At 36.5% G+C, this 19,444-nt stretch overlaps 1 pseudogene and 1 gene segment (V, D, J or C); both read right to left on the bottom strand.

The window, feature by feature from the left end:
- Positions 1 to 19,444, bottom strand: part of LOC116484549 (T cell receptor alpha chain constant-like) — a 544,481-nt gene that overhangs the window by 497,577 nt on the left and 27,460 nt on the right.
- The window catches only part of LOC116456199 (sal-like protein 4), a 31,985-nt pseudogene continuing 23,214 nt past the window's right edge, over positions 10,674 to 19,444 (bottom strand).

Genomic DNA, 19,444 nt, shown 5'->3' with positions numbered 1-19,444 from the left:
TGAGAGTTTCCTGAGGCCTCCCCAGAAGCCAAACAGATGCCAACAACATGCTTCCTGTACAACCTTCGGAACCTGAACAACCAGTGAAACCTCTTTCCTTTGCAAATTACCCAGTCTCAAGTATTTCTTCATAGCAATGAAAGAACAGACTAATACAGGCAGAGAAGCCATTTGATTGGTCACCTCATTCTTTAAACCTCCAGTCAGATACTGTGAGCCATGGTTATCAAACTGTTGATACCAGATTGTGTCCTCATTTCCTCCAGTGGTAGAGTGGGAACATGGCATATTCACTTCTTGTTTCAGCACTGCCCTACTCTTGTGGCTTTAACATTACACGTAATCCCTGAGGAGAAAAACGAGATTATCCCAAGACCCTCAAATCGAGGCAGATTTTTAAGATCAAGGTATAAGGGGGCTTCAAAAAATTTATAGAAATATGGAATTAAAAAGTAACAATTTAAAAATATAAACTTTATTTCTCAACATAAGCTCCAACAAATTCAAGACACTTTTTTAAATGATGATATCACACATTTAGTCCATCCCTAAGAACTGAGGGTCCTGGAATTTAACCATGTCAATGCAGGTTTTTTTTGTATTAATTGAAGAAAAAAATAAGTGCCCATTAAAGATTTTTTTTAAGATTAGGAAACAAAAATAAGTCAGAAGAAAGAAAGTCAGTATTGTGAGATGGAGGCCTAATGATTTCCCATTGAAACTCTCACAAAATTGCCCTTGTTTGATAAGAGGAATGAGCAGGAATATTGTGGTGAAGAACGCTCTGGTGAGATTTTCCTGGGCATTTTTCTGCTAAAGCCTTGGCTAACTTTCTCAAAACACTCTAATAATAAGTAGATGTTGTCATTCTTCAGCTCTCCAGAAAGTCAACAAGCAACAAACCTTGAGCAAAACAAAACAAAACAAAACAAAACAAAACCTGTTGCTACAGCCTTTGCTCTTGACCAGTCCACTTTTGCTTTGACTGGACCACTTCCACCTCTTGGCAGTCATTGCTTTGATAGTACCTTGTATTCAGTATTGTACTGGTGAATCGGTGTTCATTTTCTGTTAAAATCCTTTGAAGAAATGCTTTAGGATCTTGATCCCACTTGTTTAAAATTCCACTGAAATGTCTGCTTTTGTCTGCAGCTGATATGGGTGCAACAATTTTGGCACCCACTGAGTGGAAAGTTTGCTCAACTTTAGTTTTCAAGTCAGAATTATGTAAGCTGAACCAGTTGAGGTGTCTATGGTGTTGGCTATTGTTTCTGCTGCTAATCATTAGTCCTTTTCAATCAGGGCATGAACAAGATGAATTTTTTCCTCTCAATCAATGTGTATGGTCTGCTGCTGCATGCTTCATTTTCAACATCATCTTGTCTCTTGGTAAACTACTAATTTCTTTGGGGAATTGCCCCCATAAACTTTTCAATGATTTCTCCATTCTTCCACCCAAGTTTTACCTTAAATTTGGTGCTTGTTTTTGCTTCAATATTGGCAGAATTCACATTGCTCTGATAGGAGCTCTTTTCAGACTGTTTTGTCCTTCATCCTTCTTAGTGCCTCAAATTAGATACCGTGCACAATGTCATAACAAGTTAGTAGGAGTTTATTTTGATGCAAAAATTTAAAAATTATGCATAATTTGCTGGGCGCGGTGGCTCACGCTTGTAATCCCAGCACTTTGGGAGGCCGAGGCGGGCGGATCACGAGGTCAGGAGATCGAGACCATGGTGAAACCCCGTCTCTACTAAAAATACAAAAAATTAGCCAGGCGTGGTGGCGGGCGCCTGTAGTCTCAGCTACTCGGAGAGGCTGAGGCAGGAGAATGGCGTGAACCCGGGAGGCGGAGCTTGCAGTGAGCCGAGATCGCGCCACTGCACTCCAGCCTGGGTGACAGAGCGAGACTCCGTCTCAATAAAAAATAAAAAAATAAATAAATAAATAAAATTATGCATAATTTTTTTGTTATATGCATTTTTCACGAACTTGTTGAAGATCCCTGGTATAGTACTGAGAAGTAATTTTATCTATGATTCTCTTCCCCTAGAAAGAGCCAAATATGGCTAAGGTTTTCTAGACTCACTAGTTAAGAGGCAGGACTCTCTGGATCTGTCTCTTATTTTCTCTTGGGCTCAATAACACAGGATATTCTATAGCAAAGAAAACTCTTCTGTGAGCTTTCACTGAGGGTTATAAGCTAAAATTTGTCCCTCTAAAATTTATATGTTGAACTCCTAACCCCAAGTACTTCAGAATGTGACCTTATTTGGAGTTGGGTTCAAGATTACTTCTTGATTATAGAGGTATCTAAGTAAAATGAGGTGGGCTCTAATGCAATATAAAAGGAGAAATTTGGAGACAGATATACACAGAGGGAAGATGATATGAAGACACAGGGGTATGATGGCCATCTATAAGCCAAAGAGAGAAGCCTGAAACAGATCCTCCTTTCCTGGATTCTGTCGGCATCTTGACTTCAGACATTGCCTCCCGAACCATGAGACAATATATTTCTGATTTTTAAGTCCCCAGCCTATGGCACGAACTAATATACTGGGTATGATGTAGCCCCTCACACTGAGGATGTGACCTCCTCAAAACGTAAACAGCTGTAATTTGATCGGTTGCCCTTAGCATCTTGGGTGAAGGAGAGTAAGACAGTGCAGGCAGCAGGTTCCTCTTCTGAGTTCTTGGTTTAGAACACCATCCTTTCTTAGGCCTAAAACTCTTACCCAGGGTCAGGAGTGCAGTCCACTCTGTCACAAGCTTCTTTATATTCAGGAAAACCCCACCAAGGCTCATACCATCATAAGAAGATAGAGAAAGCCCATCTAAATAACAATAAAGAGGAAATGAGGCTCAGATGCAGAGAGTAATGGGTCCAAAGTGACCAAAAAGTATAATCAGAGCCTGATCAGGAAGCCATGTCTCCAGATGCCTGAAATGCCTCTAGATACCATCTATCTCTAGGAGAGCATTTATAGACTGCATATCTTGGTACAAAGGAAACAAGAGACTTGGGGTCACACTCATCCTTACACCCCAGAAACCCTATCCCTTACCCACCTTTCCCCATTCTCCATGTGTGTGCCTAGTGATGACACACATTAAGAATTGACATGCAGAGAAGAGAAAAGAGAGAAGAAAGGAGAGGACTGTAAGAAGGAAGGGAGCAGCCTAGAAGACTTTTTCTCATTATCTTCTCAAGTTTAAGAGAAATGAAATAGATTGAGAAAAAAACAGTATCTTCCCCACCAAAAATATCTACTTTTCTCTATTTCAAAAACTTGACAAAAATAGATCAATTCAACTTGAAAGCTGTATAGCTACTTCCCGTCTCCATCTTTCTATATTGTCCTATTTTGAGTAGAAACAAAACTTTTCATAATGGATTGAGGCAAGGTCAGGAATTATTGAATATTGGAAGCTATGAACAGACTACTCTGCTTAGAACAAAGAGAATAAAACGTATCATTTGTCACAGTTTCTGCATGACTTCACTACTGACTGTGAGCCACTCTTTCCCCAACTGAACAGGCATCTTATTGACAGACACAGCAGCCCCCTCTTGTGACTAAATACATGAATGCTTTCATTCAGGTCCTGGGCAGGTCTTCCACCTGCTTTCATAAAGTTACTTTACAGATATGGAAAAGAATCACTTAGATGTGCCTGTGATGTTAAAGAAAGGACTTCACCAATTTTGGTCATTTGTGGTTTCAGAATGATCACCATGTGTGACAAGCCATTTTTGCAATATTAACAGTGGTTGCCTTTTTATATTATTATTTTTAACCGCATAATTTTTCCTCCATTCAGGCAGTTGGGTGATTCTCTGCTTATCACTTTCAGGAAAGGAGGTATAGCTGGAAACCAAAAATGAAGAAGTCTTTCCTACCATCTTATTTCAAAACTTTCAGCTTCATAGGCAAATTAAGGAATCCAGCATAAATTGACTTACAGGAAATGATACAAAGATAGAATGCAAGTCTGCCTACCCGAGTCTATATAAACATTTTCTAGGTGGAGCGATAGGGAGAGGAAAGGAAGCCAAAGAAAAGAGCATCAAAGAGGGTTAAGCATGGTCGGGTCCTTCAGAGGGGCCCTTGAAGAGGTCTAGGAAAGAAAACTCCAAACCTCTGGGCCGCTTTCAGTGGTTAAATAAACCTCAGGGCAGTTCTGTTTAACACTCCAGTCTTCACCTTTCCTCTGCTCTCCACGCTTCAGGTCTGATCCCGAGCTACAGTGAGGTGGACATGGCCTACTTGGTTCTCTTCTTCCCTCCTTTTTCTTTGATTTTAACTTCCCGGGGTTAAGGTGAAAGAAAAAGATTAAGGAGAAGAAACAACAAAACTGTCCTTACTTAACCACTGTGCACCTCTGGTGTTGTTGCTTGCGTGGCTGACCACTGATGGCTGTGTGTGGTGAGTGTCCATGACAGAGCACCCAGGGGACCTCAGGGGCTCCTCAAGGGAGGTGTCTCCCCTTCCTGTCAGCCTGTCACTCAGGAGAACTCTCCACCCTTACTTTCTCCTCTGGGTGAAGCTCTGGCAGGACAGCTCAGTCTTGCCACCTCAGAGGCGGCACCTGCCCACAGAATACACGTGCCTCCTCACCATGCCCAGTGCAGAAACCCAGCCGGGCCATGGCTGCCCCTCTCCACTCGACCATCTCTTTCCAGTTGCCTTGTCTTCTGCTTAAGTAGATGTAAACATAGGTCAAAATCTGCTTCAGAACAAAGATGAAAATGTCACACAATGTTGCTTTTTATGCAGCAGATCTCTGTCTTTGGAAGTAATTATTTTGGAGTATTGACCCCTCAAGTGGCTTGTGGGAAAAGGGGAATACTCTGATGATATTCTCTTCTTGACTCCTCCCATCCCTCGCCACCTCCTCACACCAGCTAAGAGGTGAGAATTGGAGGTTGTAGAGCCTGTTCAGTTGCTGCTTCTTAACTTTACAGAGAAGGTCCAATTGTGGGCCATTCTTTTTTTAATGTTTTTATTTAAAAAAATTTTTTGAGAAGTGCAGCTGTACTTAAAATGTGAGCCATTCTTAATGAAAAATAGTGGATGCCTAATGACTCTTGGTTCCTAGCTTTGGGTCCTATTTGCCAAATTCATAACAGAAAATGTCCCACAATATATCCTGCTGACCTCTTGGGAAAAATAAGTCTGTTTGATTCCATAACAAATTCTCCAAAAGACAAAATAAATATATATTCCAATAATTAGATGTCATATAACATATAAATAAATATAAATGTGTAATGTATAACATATACATTATAAATATATAAATGTAAACAGACATATTTGTATTCCAATAACATTAGGAATATAATATTAGGTGAGCTTTGGGGACAAAATTCAATTACAGTCCTCACACCAACCAAACTCATCATGGATTCAGGAAAAAGAAAGCCTGGCTATGAGGATGCAGCAGCAGATTAACCATGGTCATTAAACAATTATGAGTATTATCATGGTCTATACTGGAATTATGATGAGCATGTTAAAGGTAGAGTTTAGAGCACTATTGTGCTATATTCTGTAATAAACAGAGCTTTAACAGTATTGGAATCAACTTTCTTTAATAGAAAGTTAAAATGTTGTAAAGAATCCAGACAGAGTAAAAAGAGTAAATAAAATAATTAGATAAAATATGTCTAAATTTTAGAACATTGAAGGAAACACTAAGATAATTGGCTTATGACCTTTAAAATATATAGAAGTTGTATTTTTTAATTGACAATAAGGAACGAAAAAGCTTTAATTCATAGTGGAGAATCTCATATATTGTTTTAGCCTAGTTTCTTCTTGGAAAGTCTGCAACTAAAAGGCTTATCTATCCCCTAATCTCTCTGCTGCTTTTCAAATTATAAATAAATTTCTTTCTGTTGTTGAAACAAAAATCATTGCCTTCTTTATCATCAAAACAAAGTATCTTCTACTAATTATGATAGGATATAGTTTAATCACAATAGGCATAACCCACATTAAGGCATTCCCAGGTGTGTTTCCTGGTTCCCTAAGCACTGTTATCTAAGTTAACACAAAATCGCCTGCATGTCTATATCATCCATCCTCCTGAAATGCAGTACTCTCCCAATTTCAGTGTTTTTCAAAGTAAGATCTCCAGATCTAATGATCAAAATCATTAGACAACTCACTAAAAAAAGCAGCCTCCTGACCCTGTGTCAGACCTATAGAATCAGAATCTATGGAAATAAAGCATTTTTAAAATAAACTCTTCATGTGATTCTTAAAGGTACAGTAAAATTAGAGAAGTGCTGTCTAGCCGGTTAACTCTGGAGTTTTATGTGTTTTTCTTCGTCTTATTTTATGGTACCTGCAGCATTTACTTTTTTTTTGAAATAATTATTTATTATGTTTTTTTATTATACTTTAGGTTTTAGGGTACATGTGCACAATGTGCAGGTTTGTTACATATGTATCCATGTGCCATGTTGGTTTGCTGCACCCATTAACTCGTCATTTAGCATTAGGTATATCTCCTAATGCTGTCCCTCCCCCCCTCCCCCCACCCCACAACAGTCCCCGGAGTGTGATGTTCCCCTTCCTGTGTCCATGAGTTCTCATTGTTCAATTCCCACCTATGAGTGAGAACATGCGGTGTTTGGTTTTTTGTCCTTGCGATACTTTACTGAGAATGATGTTTTCCAGTTTCATCCATGTCCCTACAAAGGACACGAACTCATCATTTTTTATGGCTGCATAGTATTCCGTGGTGTATATGTGACACATTTTCTTAATCCAGTCTATTGTTGTTGGGCATTTGGGTTGGTTCCAACTCTTTGCTATTGTGAATAGTGCCGCAATAAACATACGTGTGCATGTGTCTTTATAGCAGCATGATTTATAGTCCTTTGGGTATATACCCAGTAACGGGATGGCTGGGTCAAATGGTATTTCTAGTTCTAGATCCCTGAGGAATCGCCACACTGACTTCCACAATGGTTGAACTAGTTTACAGTCCCACCAACAGTGTAAAAGTGTTCCTATTTCTCCACATCCTCTCCAGCACCTATTGTTTCCCCTGCAGCATTTACTTTATCTCAGAAATGCTTTCATCTCAAAACTCATGTAAGCCTCAGTTTCCCAATCTGAGAAATGGGTTAATATTACTTCATAGGCCGGGCGCAGTGGCTCACGCTTGTAATCCCAGCACTTTGGGAGGCCGAGGTGAGCGGATCACGAGGTCAGGAGATCAAGACCACGGTGAAACCCCATCTCTACTAAAAATACAAAAAATTAGCCGGGCATGGTGGCGGGCGCCTGTAGTCCCAGCTACTGGGAGAGGCTGAGGCAGGAGAATGGCGTGAACCCGGGAGGCGGAGCTTGCAGTGAGCCGAGATTGAGCCACTGCACTCCAGCCTGGGCGACAAAGCGAGACTCCGTCTCAAAAAAAAAAAAGAAAAGAGAGAGAAAAAAATATTACTTCATAGTTTTTGTGCCAATAAAGATGATGATGAGAATGACAAAATTGGTACCAGGTAAAGCAGGAACTCTGCGGTGATTTTTGTATCGCTTCCCCTGAATACATTGGGCAAACTGTAAGGCTGTAAACCCAAAGGGTTAAACACAACAAAACCAGAAGACGTGGGTAAAATAACACTTGTGCCTCTCTTCCTAAATCAGGAAGCTTCTACTTCTGCTCCCTTGTTTCTAGGCCTCCCTGCATTTCTTCTCCACAAAGCGGGGGTGGGAAGAGCTGATTCTGTTGTTTAGAGTCTATTTATAAATAGGGCATTAGTCATTACTTTGACTCAATAGCTAGAACTCCATAAATCACTCGCTCACTTTATCTCTCTTACATTTTTAAGTCCCTGCCTCCCTGGGATGATAAGCAGATCTAAACAGAGTGGCCAACTCTTCCACTAAGTCTGGCCAATAAGGAAGGAAATGAAAATAAATAAGATACAAAGATTACAACGCAAGAAACAAATTTTTCTTCATTTGCAAATGGCATGATTGTGGACTTAGAAAATCTAAAATAATCTATGACCAAATGATTAAAATTAGTAAGTGTAGCAAGTTCAATGAGCATAAGGTCAATATGTAAAAACCAATTGTATATCTACACACTAGCAACAATTAGAAAATAAAATTTTAAACTCTGCATGAAATGTCTATACATGGAAGTAAATCTGATACAGGATGTGCAAATCACCACACTGAGGACTAAAATCATTGCTTAAGACATTAGATGACCTTAGCAGGTAGATAGTCTATATTTTTTACACAATGACTCAATATTTTTGAGGTAGCAATTCTCCTCAAAGTTATCTAAAAGCTTAATGCAATACCAATCAAAACTGCAGGGAAATTTTGTGGATTTGAAAATGATTTAGAATTTAGAAAATAATTCTAAAATTTGTATGGATTCAGAAAGGACATAGAATGGATAAAATAATAAGGGGAAGAACACGAATGAAGAAAAAACACTTATGAGTTTCAAATTCTATTCTAAAGCTATATTAGTAAGCACATTATGAGATAGCTGGGAGGCTGAACTGACAGATGAAACAACATAGAGTGCAGAAATAGATCTATACATGTAGGATCACTTGATTTATGACCCAAACACCACTGCAATTCAATGGGGGAAAAGAAGATCTTTCCATTAAATGGTCTGGGGGCAATAGGAACCTTGACACCTTTTGCATAGCATCAAGAAAATTGATCTGAGGTGGAAAATGGACCTACGTGAAAAAAGTGTGTCTGTTACCTGAAGTAGGCAAAGATTTCTCAACAGGGCCCAAAAACTACTAACCAATAAATAACAATAAATAGTTATTTGGACTTTATCAAAACTAGGAATTTCTGTATCTCAAAGAAAATCATTATGAAAGTGAGGAGTCAAGTAATGGATTAGTAGAGAATTCACAATAGATGGTTTTGACAGGGGCTTATAGCCAGAATCTATGAAGAATGCCTACATGTGAACAATAAACAAACAAATAAGCAAACGACTTGAACAGGTACTAGACAGAAAAGAATATCCAGATGGACAATGAGCATATGAAAATGTGCTCAGCATCATTATTCTTCAGGGAAAGCAAATTAAAACCACAATTTTGTGAGATACCACTGTATGTCACCATAATGGCTTAAATTAAAAAACAAACAAAAAGAAACCTGATACCATTTTTTGGTGAAGACATGGAGTAACTAAAACTCCCATACATGGTTCATAAGAGCATACAACTTGGTAACCTTTCGAAATACATTCGATAATAACCACTAAAGCTAAATATATGCCTATTTTATGGCCTAGTTAAGTCCATTCCAGTGGAATTACCCAAGAATAGTGAGTTTATATGTCCACCAAATAAAATTTAAATAAATGTTTATAGCAACCTTTTCCATGATGGCACAAAACTGTAAACAATCTAAAAAACCCAAATGTCTATTTCAAGAAGAATGGAAAAATAAATTATTACATATTCATACAGGGGAATTTTACATATAAACTTAAAAATAACTTATGCATACAGCAACATTAATGAATTTCAAGGATATGATATTGAGAGAAGAAATTGAGACAGTAGAATATAGGCTGTACAATATAATTCCAGTCACACAAAGTGTAAGACCAAGTGATGAAAGGCAGAATCATGGTTACTCCAGGTGGAGAGTGGGGGAAGGGCTGTTTAATTGGAAGGGGCATGTGGGAATCTTCTGGAGTAGTGGAAAATTTCAATATGTAGGTCTGGATGGTGTTACCCAGATACAAAGAGTGTAAAATTCCATTGAGCTGTAAGCTAAAGTTTTATTCACCTTATTGTGTGTTGTACCTCATTTTCAAAAAGAAAGAGAAGAAAGCGAAGAAACAGCATTTTTAAATGTTTGGATAATTGTGAGTACCATCACCTGAGAATGGGGAGACCTGACTGGGGTGTCAGACAGTGCTGTTGGGTTTTGTAAATATATTTGAGTATTATTTTGATTAAAATAAAGTTTATTTTAATGAGAAGGGAGGAAAGACTGCTGAAAATCTTAGCCAAGAAGAGTACTGAAAAATATCTGATAGCCTTATCAATACCAAAACCGCTGGTGTTAAAGTGAGAACTTCCCTTGGAGTGATGCTAACGGGCCAGGTTTGAACGAGACTGAAGAATGGAAATTAAGAGAATGAGTCCAGACAATTCTTTCAAGTAATTTGATGATGAAGGGATGAGAAATATAGAGATGTGGCTGGTGGAGATGTGGGTTTCAAGAAGACTATATTAAAATGAAAAAGATTTACGTATATTAATGTGACCAGATTATTGTGAGACAACGCAGACACATACATGCATTTTTTTTTCAGCAAGGAGTGTATGCACCTGTGCAGTCTTTTTCCAAATCATCCACAACTGGAAACCAGGACTCTTCACATTACATCTGGCCCTTCTGAATTTATGTGAGGGAAGTTGTGGGATGTTATTAACAGTAGACTGACCCATGAACATGCACAAGGGACTGTCTAGGATGCCTGGAGAGAAGGAACAGTAGTCTCTGCCCTCTGGCTTTGTCTCATGACTTCATTCTCCAAAGGACCATTTGGAAAAAGGTCCTGGGCATTAAATAAATACTCCTTCAAGAGGAAGAATAGCAGAGATGCCTCTGCCCTTATTCCAGATCCCCAGCTGCAGGGTTTTGTTACAAGCTGCAGGTGCCTGGGGAACACTGTGTCTGCACAGCACAGAGGTAAGTGGCTGAGTCTTCAGGTTTAGGGGCTGTGATGTGCAGAAAGCTTTCCTCCTTTGTTAATGTGGCTTTTAGCCTTTCTTTCTCCTTTTCTTCCCCAGCTGAATACAGGATGAAGAGGAATTCAGGGCCTTTCCCAGGATCTTGCCTATACCAGAGCAGCCCTCTTAAACTGCTGACTGTGTAACTGCAGATGAGACTGCTATTTTCTCCCTCCTGGAGTCTCAGGGCCTCAGGACTTTGCATCACCTGGTCTTCTGCACTCAACCCTGTTCAGGAAAACAAAATCAGAAATTATACAGAGCTTTTAGTTTAGCAGCTTTGAAAAATTCCAGCAGGAAAACTGAATGAGCTGAGATTAAATCTTCATCTCTCTTCCTCATTAAATGAATGATTCTCATTTCTTAACCTCCAACTTACAGCCAAGCTGAAGCCACAAGACTATGAATGCACACTCCAACACTTTCTCCATGCTGGTACCTCAGCCTACAGACAAATCACGATAATTCCAACCTTCTTTCCTCAGAGGCGCTGCTTCTGTATCTTAGTTCATATTCTCTAAAGCAGGAAAGAGCCTTTCTGTTGGCTGCTCAACCAATCGAATGCAAGTCCTCTAGTAATTTTCATGCTTTTGAAATTAAAGGCAGTTGTAGAATGAGAGTAAATTGAGCCACTGCCACCTGGTGGCCACAGTACTGTCCCACAGTACCCACTTCGTGCCAGCTACAAAGAAAAATATTCTTCATATTTGGTGGGCATAGTACGTATGAGGTTTAAAGTGGCAATCAGAAAGGCCTTATTTTACTTGGACTCTCAATTCTCTAGATTGTTTTTTGAATGGTTTTTAAAGCTAAGCTGCAACCAGAGGTTATAAAGGAGTTGAACCCAACAGGTAGGTGTAATTATATTTCTCACTAAAATATATTTCTCACTAAAATACACAAGAACTTCAGCAGGTGAAACCTTAAAACCTTAAAACCTCAAAACCTCAGCAGGTGAAACCTTAAAAAGACTAGAGCTCTGAAAATAAAAGATGGGGTTGAGGGGATCAAATAGCTTGTGGATGTGTCTAGAAACCTCTCTGATGCAACGTGCAGAGAATTTGGAACATAAATTAAGAAATCCATGTCTTCAAATAATTTTCTGTGTAACTACAGGCTTGAGACCAACTGTGACCAAAATTCACGGTCACAAAATTGGTAGATTTTAGAAGAAAGGAAGTTTTGAAAAAGCATGGCAGAGAGAAAAAAGAGGTCTCCATTTCTGGACCTCAGAGAGACCTGAAAGTCACTGTGTGTGTGTGTGTGTGTGTGTGTGTGTGTGTGTGTGTGTGTGTGTGTGTGTTGTGAGGGAGATTATTCCATGCAAATTATAAATATTTTACACAATATAAATAATACACAGCAAAAGTAAATCTTTCCTCCTCATCTGTCCTTCAGTATCACAGTTCTCATTATAGAGGCATCTATGCATCTGTTCTTTCAAACACTCTCATACACGTACATACTCATTATTTTCAGACAGACATACGTATCATTCTGTGCCTTGTTTTTTGTCCATGCAAAATGGCCACGTAGTGTTCCATTGTTTGGCTGTACTATATTATATTTAAACAGTTTTGCATTTTTGTATTTTCATTTCCAGTCTTTTACTACCAAATATTATGCTGAAATGATTATCCCCATAAAAAGATGTTTGCCAACATGAACAAATATATTTATAAAAATTATTGAAAATATGTACATGATAACAGAGAACCCATGCATTTTTCATTTAATAAATATTGCCAAAATGCCTCTAACAAGCAGTAGCACTTTACGTATTTATAATGTGTGTCAGCTTCAATTCTTGCCAACACAATGCATTATTAAACATTTTTATCTTTCTGAAGTTAATAGGTGAAAAATGCTAATTCAGAATACCACTTCAAAATTTTCTCTATTATTACTGAAGCCTGGGTTGAAAAAATAATTTTAAAATCCATTTGTATGTCTCTCTTTGAATAGTCTATTGAAAATTATGTTTAAGTGTTCGTTTTGGAGACAGATTACCAGTGATCAAACTCTAGCTCTATGATTTATTTTCTATGAAAAAATTGCTCAGAGATTTTCTGTGACTTAGTTTTATCATTGGATGGTGGAGAAAGAACAGTACATAACTTAAAGAACTACTGTGAGAATCACTTGATATATATATTGAAACCAACAGATATATATTGATTGATAATGATAGATACATAGGTAGATAGGTAGATTACACACTACCTAGATAAAAATTAAAATAGTGGCTAAAACATAACAAATAAGTAACATTAGCTATTATAGTATTAGCACAATTTTCTTTTAGAGAGTTAATTTTTTGTTGGTTTACTAAAGCTCTTTATATAACAAAGTCACGTTTTATGTGACTTTATATTTTGAAGCTTTTTATTCCATTTTGGCGCTTAGTTTTTGCTTTTTTATTGTATTTTTACCATGTAGAAATATTTGCTTTCATATATCTCTTACTTATGGTATATTCAAATGCATTCATCCTTATAATGTCTCCTGAAATTTTCGTCTTGCTTAGAAAACCTGACCCATTCTAAGCTTACTTTTTTAAATCCTGAAAATTTCTGGTATGTTTATATTTAATCTTTTAAGCCTATCATTTGGAGTTATTTTGATCTAAGGAGTAAGGTAAGGGGTTAATTTTTTTCAAGTGGCTAGACAATTGACTCAACATTATGTGCTCAACAATCTATTATTTTCTCCCTAATTAGTAATATCTTTGCGGGATAGTAATTTTCTCTATGTAATTTGTTTCTGTCTTCTGATATCAATCTATCTAGTGATACTTTCACTTTTGCCAACTATTTTTAATTATTTCAGCTTATTAATATTATTTAATGTATGATTGAACTTGTCTCCACTCTATTGCCCTTCTGTTTTAAGACTGTTTCTCATTTTCTACATGTTTAGTCTTCATTTAAATTTTTGAATCAGCATGTCTAGTTTCAAATAAATGTATAAAAATTTCAAGGTAATCATAATTTAGACAATACCCATTACTATAAAAATAAGAGTTGCTGAATTAAAAGAGTAGTTACCTAGTGAAAATTAACCTCAATAATATTCTGACATAACTCCTAAACTATTTTTCCGAGAACACTGAAATTAGCAATACTAGGCTAAGATATCATGGCAAAACTGGTATTGCCTAATTAGTTTGATTCTATGACACACCACTGGATTTTATAATTGAGATGTGTTTATCATATGTCAGTAATTTTGTAAGTAAATTTTGTCATTAAATATGTGTTCATCTCGTTGAATTATCCATCACTTATACGAATGCTCTTTGGATTTGTGCCAATAGCAGTCTGCTTCTAGTCCCCATTAACTTTGATGCTCCTCCAACCCTTCTTCCATTCAGCAAAACAAAAAGTTACCCAGCATATACTGTACTAACAGTATAAAGACATCATTCATTGACTTTTTTTGAGAATAAGATAATTTCTCAGTTATCTACAAATCATTACACTAGCTTGCATATAATTCATCATTCACTGATTTGATTCATTTTGCCCACATTAGCAAACTCTGACTCTACAAATCATTTTCAATAGGCAGTTTTTCTCTGTTTCTGAATATATGTACGTAAGAAAAAAGGTGAAAAAGATGAAAGATAAATGCAAGATTGGGGCAGGGCTATTTATGGTGCAGGGACAATTTATATTTATATTTATTAGTGCAGGAACTAAGAGAACCTAGACTGAATGTGTGATAGATGGGTAACAGAGCCACAGAAGGTGATTTAGAATTGTGAGTTTTATGCAAAGTTTTGTTTAATTTTTAAAAATATTTTTATTTTTTATTTGAAATAATTATAGAATTAGAATTTCAAAAAATGTGCAGAGAGGTCTCACGTATTCTTCACTTAGCCTCCCCAACGATAACAACTTATGTAGCTATAGAACAGTATCTAAACCAAGACATTAACATTGGTATAATCTGTAGAGCTTATTTAGTTTTCTGAAGTTGTACATGCACTAATTTTTATGTGTATGGTTCTATGCAATTTTATCGTATGTATAGATTCATGTAACCATTACCACAATCAAGACCCACAACGGTTTCACAATCACAGCTTTCCTCATGCTACTCCTTCACACAGCCACACCCATCCCTTCCCACATCATTAATCCCTGACAATCACTAATCTGTTACTTACCCCTACAATTTTGTTATTGCAATAATGTCATATAAATGGAATTGTACAGTAGTAACATTTTAAAATTGGCTTTTCTCACTGTGTGTGAGGGATAAAAGCATGATATCTATGCAAGTTACTGTGTGTATAAATGTTTTTGTTCCTCTGTATTGCTATATAACAGACTATGTTATGAATGTGCCACAGTTTGCTTAACCATTCACCCACTGGAAGACATCTGGGTTGTTTCCAGATTTGGGCTGTGATGAATAAAGCTGCTGTTAATATTCATGTACAGGTTTTGGTGAGAATATAAGCTTTTGTTTCTCTAGGATAAGTCCCAAAGAGTGTAATTGCTGGGTCATGTGGTAAGGCATGCATAATTTTATAAGAAATTGCTATTTTCCAGAGTGCCTGTATCATTTTATATCCCTACCAACAACATATTAGTGATCCAGTTTCTCTAAATTTTCAACAACATTTGATGTTATCTTTATTTTTTATTTCAGCCATTCTGATAGGTATATAACAATATCTCATTGTGGCTTTAATTTCATTTCACTGATAGCTGATAATGTTGATCATCTTCTCATATGCTTATTTGCAATATGTATATCCTCAAAGTGAAATCTGTTTAATGCTTTTTGTCTATTTTCTAACTTTTTTTTTTTTTTACTGTTTCATTTTGGGAATTCTTTATATATTCCAGCTACAACTCTGTGTCAGATACCTGGTTTTTAAATATTTACTCCCAGTCTGTAGTTTATCATTTGATCTTCTTAACAGGATCTTTTACACAGCCAAAGTTTTAAATTTTGATGAAATCCAATTTGTGTGTGTATATATGTGTGTGTGTTGTGCTTTTGGTGTCAAACCTAAGAACTCTTTGCTTGGCTCTGCATCTTGAAGATTTTCTTTATTTTTTCCAAAAGTTTCATAGTTGTACATTTTACATTTAATTTCATGATTCACTTTGAGTTTATTTTTTATGATGTTTATTTTTAAATAGATTTTTTGGAAAGGAGGAATGGGTCATTATTTTTAACTTAATAGCCACAGCTATTCCTTCTCCCCAGTCATAACCCCTGGCAATCACTAATCTGTTATTAATCCCCACAATTTTGTTATTTCATGAATGTTATATAAATGGAATTGTACAGTGGTTATTCTGCTTTGAATAACCAAAATGTATATCAAAGACTTTTAATGGATGACTTAAAAACCTTTTATATTTTGAGGCTGAAAAATTTCCTTTTTATCTCACTATGATTATTCTACCTAAAAATTTAATTTAGAAATATAGGAACCACATCAAACCCTTTTCAACCCATCACCTTCAGAAATTTCCTGTCATTTATTACAGGGCAATTTTTTATTATAGATTTGGAAAATAGTTTTATATCTGTCTTATTATTGAGAATAACTGGAAACTTTTCCAAAATTTATGTTCTTTTAAACCTTAATATTCCCCAGGAAAATTGCCCATCCATCTTTAAGTCATCAAAATGAACTGAAAATGAGATTTTCTTTCTTCTTCCATGACTTCTTTTCTGATATTTAGGCACATGTTTCCTGAAGAAAAGACTAATTCTCTCCAAATTGTCCCAACAATAAGAAATCTCTCTTTTTGTCATTACTTTTTGTGAAAGTCATATGCTTTCATCTACCTCTTTTCACAATCACGGTTTCAAGGCCAAATGGCCTGGCTCCCTGGGATGTAGTCATGCTTCTTCCCGGAACAGGGTCCTGATTTTGCTCTCATGGGTGAATTTTGAAAAGACCAATATTACAATTGAGGATAATACTTTCTGAAAGTCTCCATAAGGGTTAAGAATCAAGAAGTTTTTATTTCCATTGAAATAATTCAGCCTTTGGAACCAGAGTCAGGAAAGTAGAAAAGCAAGCTCATTTTCCTTAAGTCTTAGGCTAGGACTTGTAATGGAAGGAATATCCACCCAGAAATGAAGTAAATCAAGTAGGTCACTCAAAGGGAAAGAAAAAAATATAAAGAGAAGAAGAGCAAGTCATGGCAATATACAGACAAATGGCAACAGACACTGTGACCCCATCCAGTTGTACACAAGGGCAGCAGATGCTGTATGAGAACACCTACATACAAGAATAATTTTGTTTGTTCCACAGAATTTAAGATGGAAGGGAAAAGTATGGGGACTCAGAGAGAACTGAGACAACTGTGATTTTCTTTCAGCCCAGCCCCGATATGATTGCTCTTAATTTTATAGAACTCATATCTCCAGCCACAGTAAGTAAATATTTGAGGCTCAAATTCTAAAACTCCCAGAATAAACCAGAAAAGAGGTAAGACAGAGGGATGCCATCACTGCCCAAAGCCAAGAAGAATCAGCATACATATATAGGACAAACTTCCAAGTCGGCAATAAACCAAATCAGGTATAAACCTTTGTGTAGAATCACTCAGGTGATCATGATGCCACTGTCGATGCCAACAAGGTGGAGACCACCTAAACTGCACACTGAGAAATAGTACCTCATGAGAAAAATGTGTAAAAACGGAAAGGAGATATATGACACATGTAAATATAAGGAATGTTCTCATGGTGATGAGAAAAGGACAAATTCATAAAATAATTGATCTATACTTATCTAACAGCATCCAAAGAATAAAACCGTACCTGTTAATGCTATCAATCCATTTGCTCTTCGATCAACAAATATTTAATGTGCAATCACTACTAAGACCTAGCTAATGGTGTACAATACATACGTATTTCCTGACTTTATGATGCTCACTTTTATAGGTGTAACAGGAATTTTTAAAATCTCTACATAAATGTAGACATAGACATAGATGTGTAAAAGATATTAACTGCAACATTTCCTATTGAATTGGACTTTGGAAAGAACCAACAAAGGCTTATAGACCAGAATATATGTTTGGGGATTTTTGCAAAATGTGTATAAAACAAATAGATTGGAAATAACCCTTAAATAAGATAGGTAATCTATTATTTCAGGTCTTGTACTTTTAAATTTCTGCTAAATGTTAAGAATCCTCTTTTGAGTATCTCTCATTATTACTGTTTCCCACACCAGATTCTAGGGTTTATTTTTCTTGTTTCAAATCTTTGATTTATTCCTTTGTAAACTACTTAAACATCTATTTTATTTAATAGAATATTTCTCTGGAACACTCTACTTACTTTCCTCCCATATGTTTTACAAAATTTAACTGTTTAGTTAGTTAATTACTTGATGACTTGGCTACATAATTTACATAATTCCACCCTTCTCTATCTCTGACTTTCTCTCTCTCTCTGTATCTCTCTCTGTTTCTTTCTCCCTGTCTCCATTTCCCTCCCTCCTCTTTCTCTCTAACACACACACACACACACACACACCATTATGCTCTCTTTTTTAGTATTATTATTTGCACCTCGAGGATAGGGATTCATTTTAAAAGGAAGAATATCTTTCCATTTAGAGTTCCAGATGCAAACAGATCCACCACCAGGTTTATTTCTATCAATATCATCAAACAAGAGCAAAAGGGCATGACTGTCAAACAGTTTTATGACAATTAATCTGCACATGAATTTAATGCAGGATTGTAGGAAATAGAGGCCACATGGAATCATTGCAGTTAGATCGTAAGGAAGCTCCCAGCGATAGCTTACTGATGACAGGAAAGTCGCTAGGAGGTAGAAAAAAAGCTGGATAGTCAGTAGCTAGATAGGTACAGAAAATTTTGTGAATTGGGGCACTTACAAGAGTATTTATTGGTTGCAGAAGAAAAATGTGCTATATTCCAGGGTCACAAAAATGGTCAGGGAGCAATACTTGAAAAATTTAAGGTTAAGTGTCAGGTATTCAACTCCTGGAAATAATCTAGGAAATCATGAAATAACTATATATGTGTATTCATCTCAGCATTATTTGTTACAGTAAATAATTAAGACAATCTAAATAACCAACAAAATGGAATCACTTAAAGTATTATTAAAATCATACATTACAATATCATCATTAGAATATATAATGTTAATCTATAAATAACATTCCATAAATAATTATTTCACAATATACTGTTGGGTAAAAATGTGTAATAGAAAACATCCTATACCACATGATTCCATAATATAATTTTTTTCTGAAAGGTAGAATTTTGGAGCTATTTATTTTTAGCTTTCCTTCTTTGGATATTTTATTTTTTTTACCTGAAACATGAATAACTCTGTAATTGCATATAGAAAATGTGACCAGGTAATGAAGTCAGTCCGAGGCAAAATGAAGAGCTTCATTTCTCCCTGGTGTTAAGATCTGTAGTAACGTTTATCCTATGCACAGCATTCCAAGTCACTCATGGTGCAGCATGAGTTAAAGGAAGAACGAGGGTCCAAGAGGTGTGATTTCCAGCTCTAGGTAGTTCAGCTCTAGAACTTCGCTCAGGCTTAGTAAGCAATGCATAAATACCTGTGGAATGAACCTAAATAATCTAACAATTCGCATATAGATTTGGCCAAGTGTTTCTTAATTTTTAAGAGTCAGTTTCA

The sequence above is a fragment of the Hylobates moloch genome, unplaced genomic scaffold (assembly GCF_009828535.3).
Source record: "Hylobates moloch isolate HMO894 unplaced genomic scaffold, HMol_V3 SCAFFOLD_16, whole genome shotgun sequence".
Taxonomy (NCBI): Eukaryota; Metazoa; Chordata; class Mammalia; order Primates; family Hylobatidae; genus Hylobates; species Hylobates moloch.
Note: the sequence above shows the minus strand (reverse complement) of the source record. Positions and strands in the feature narration are given on the sequence as shown.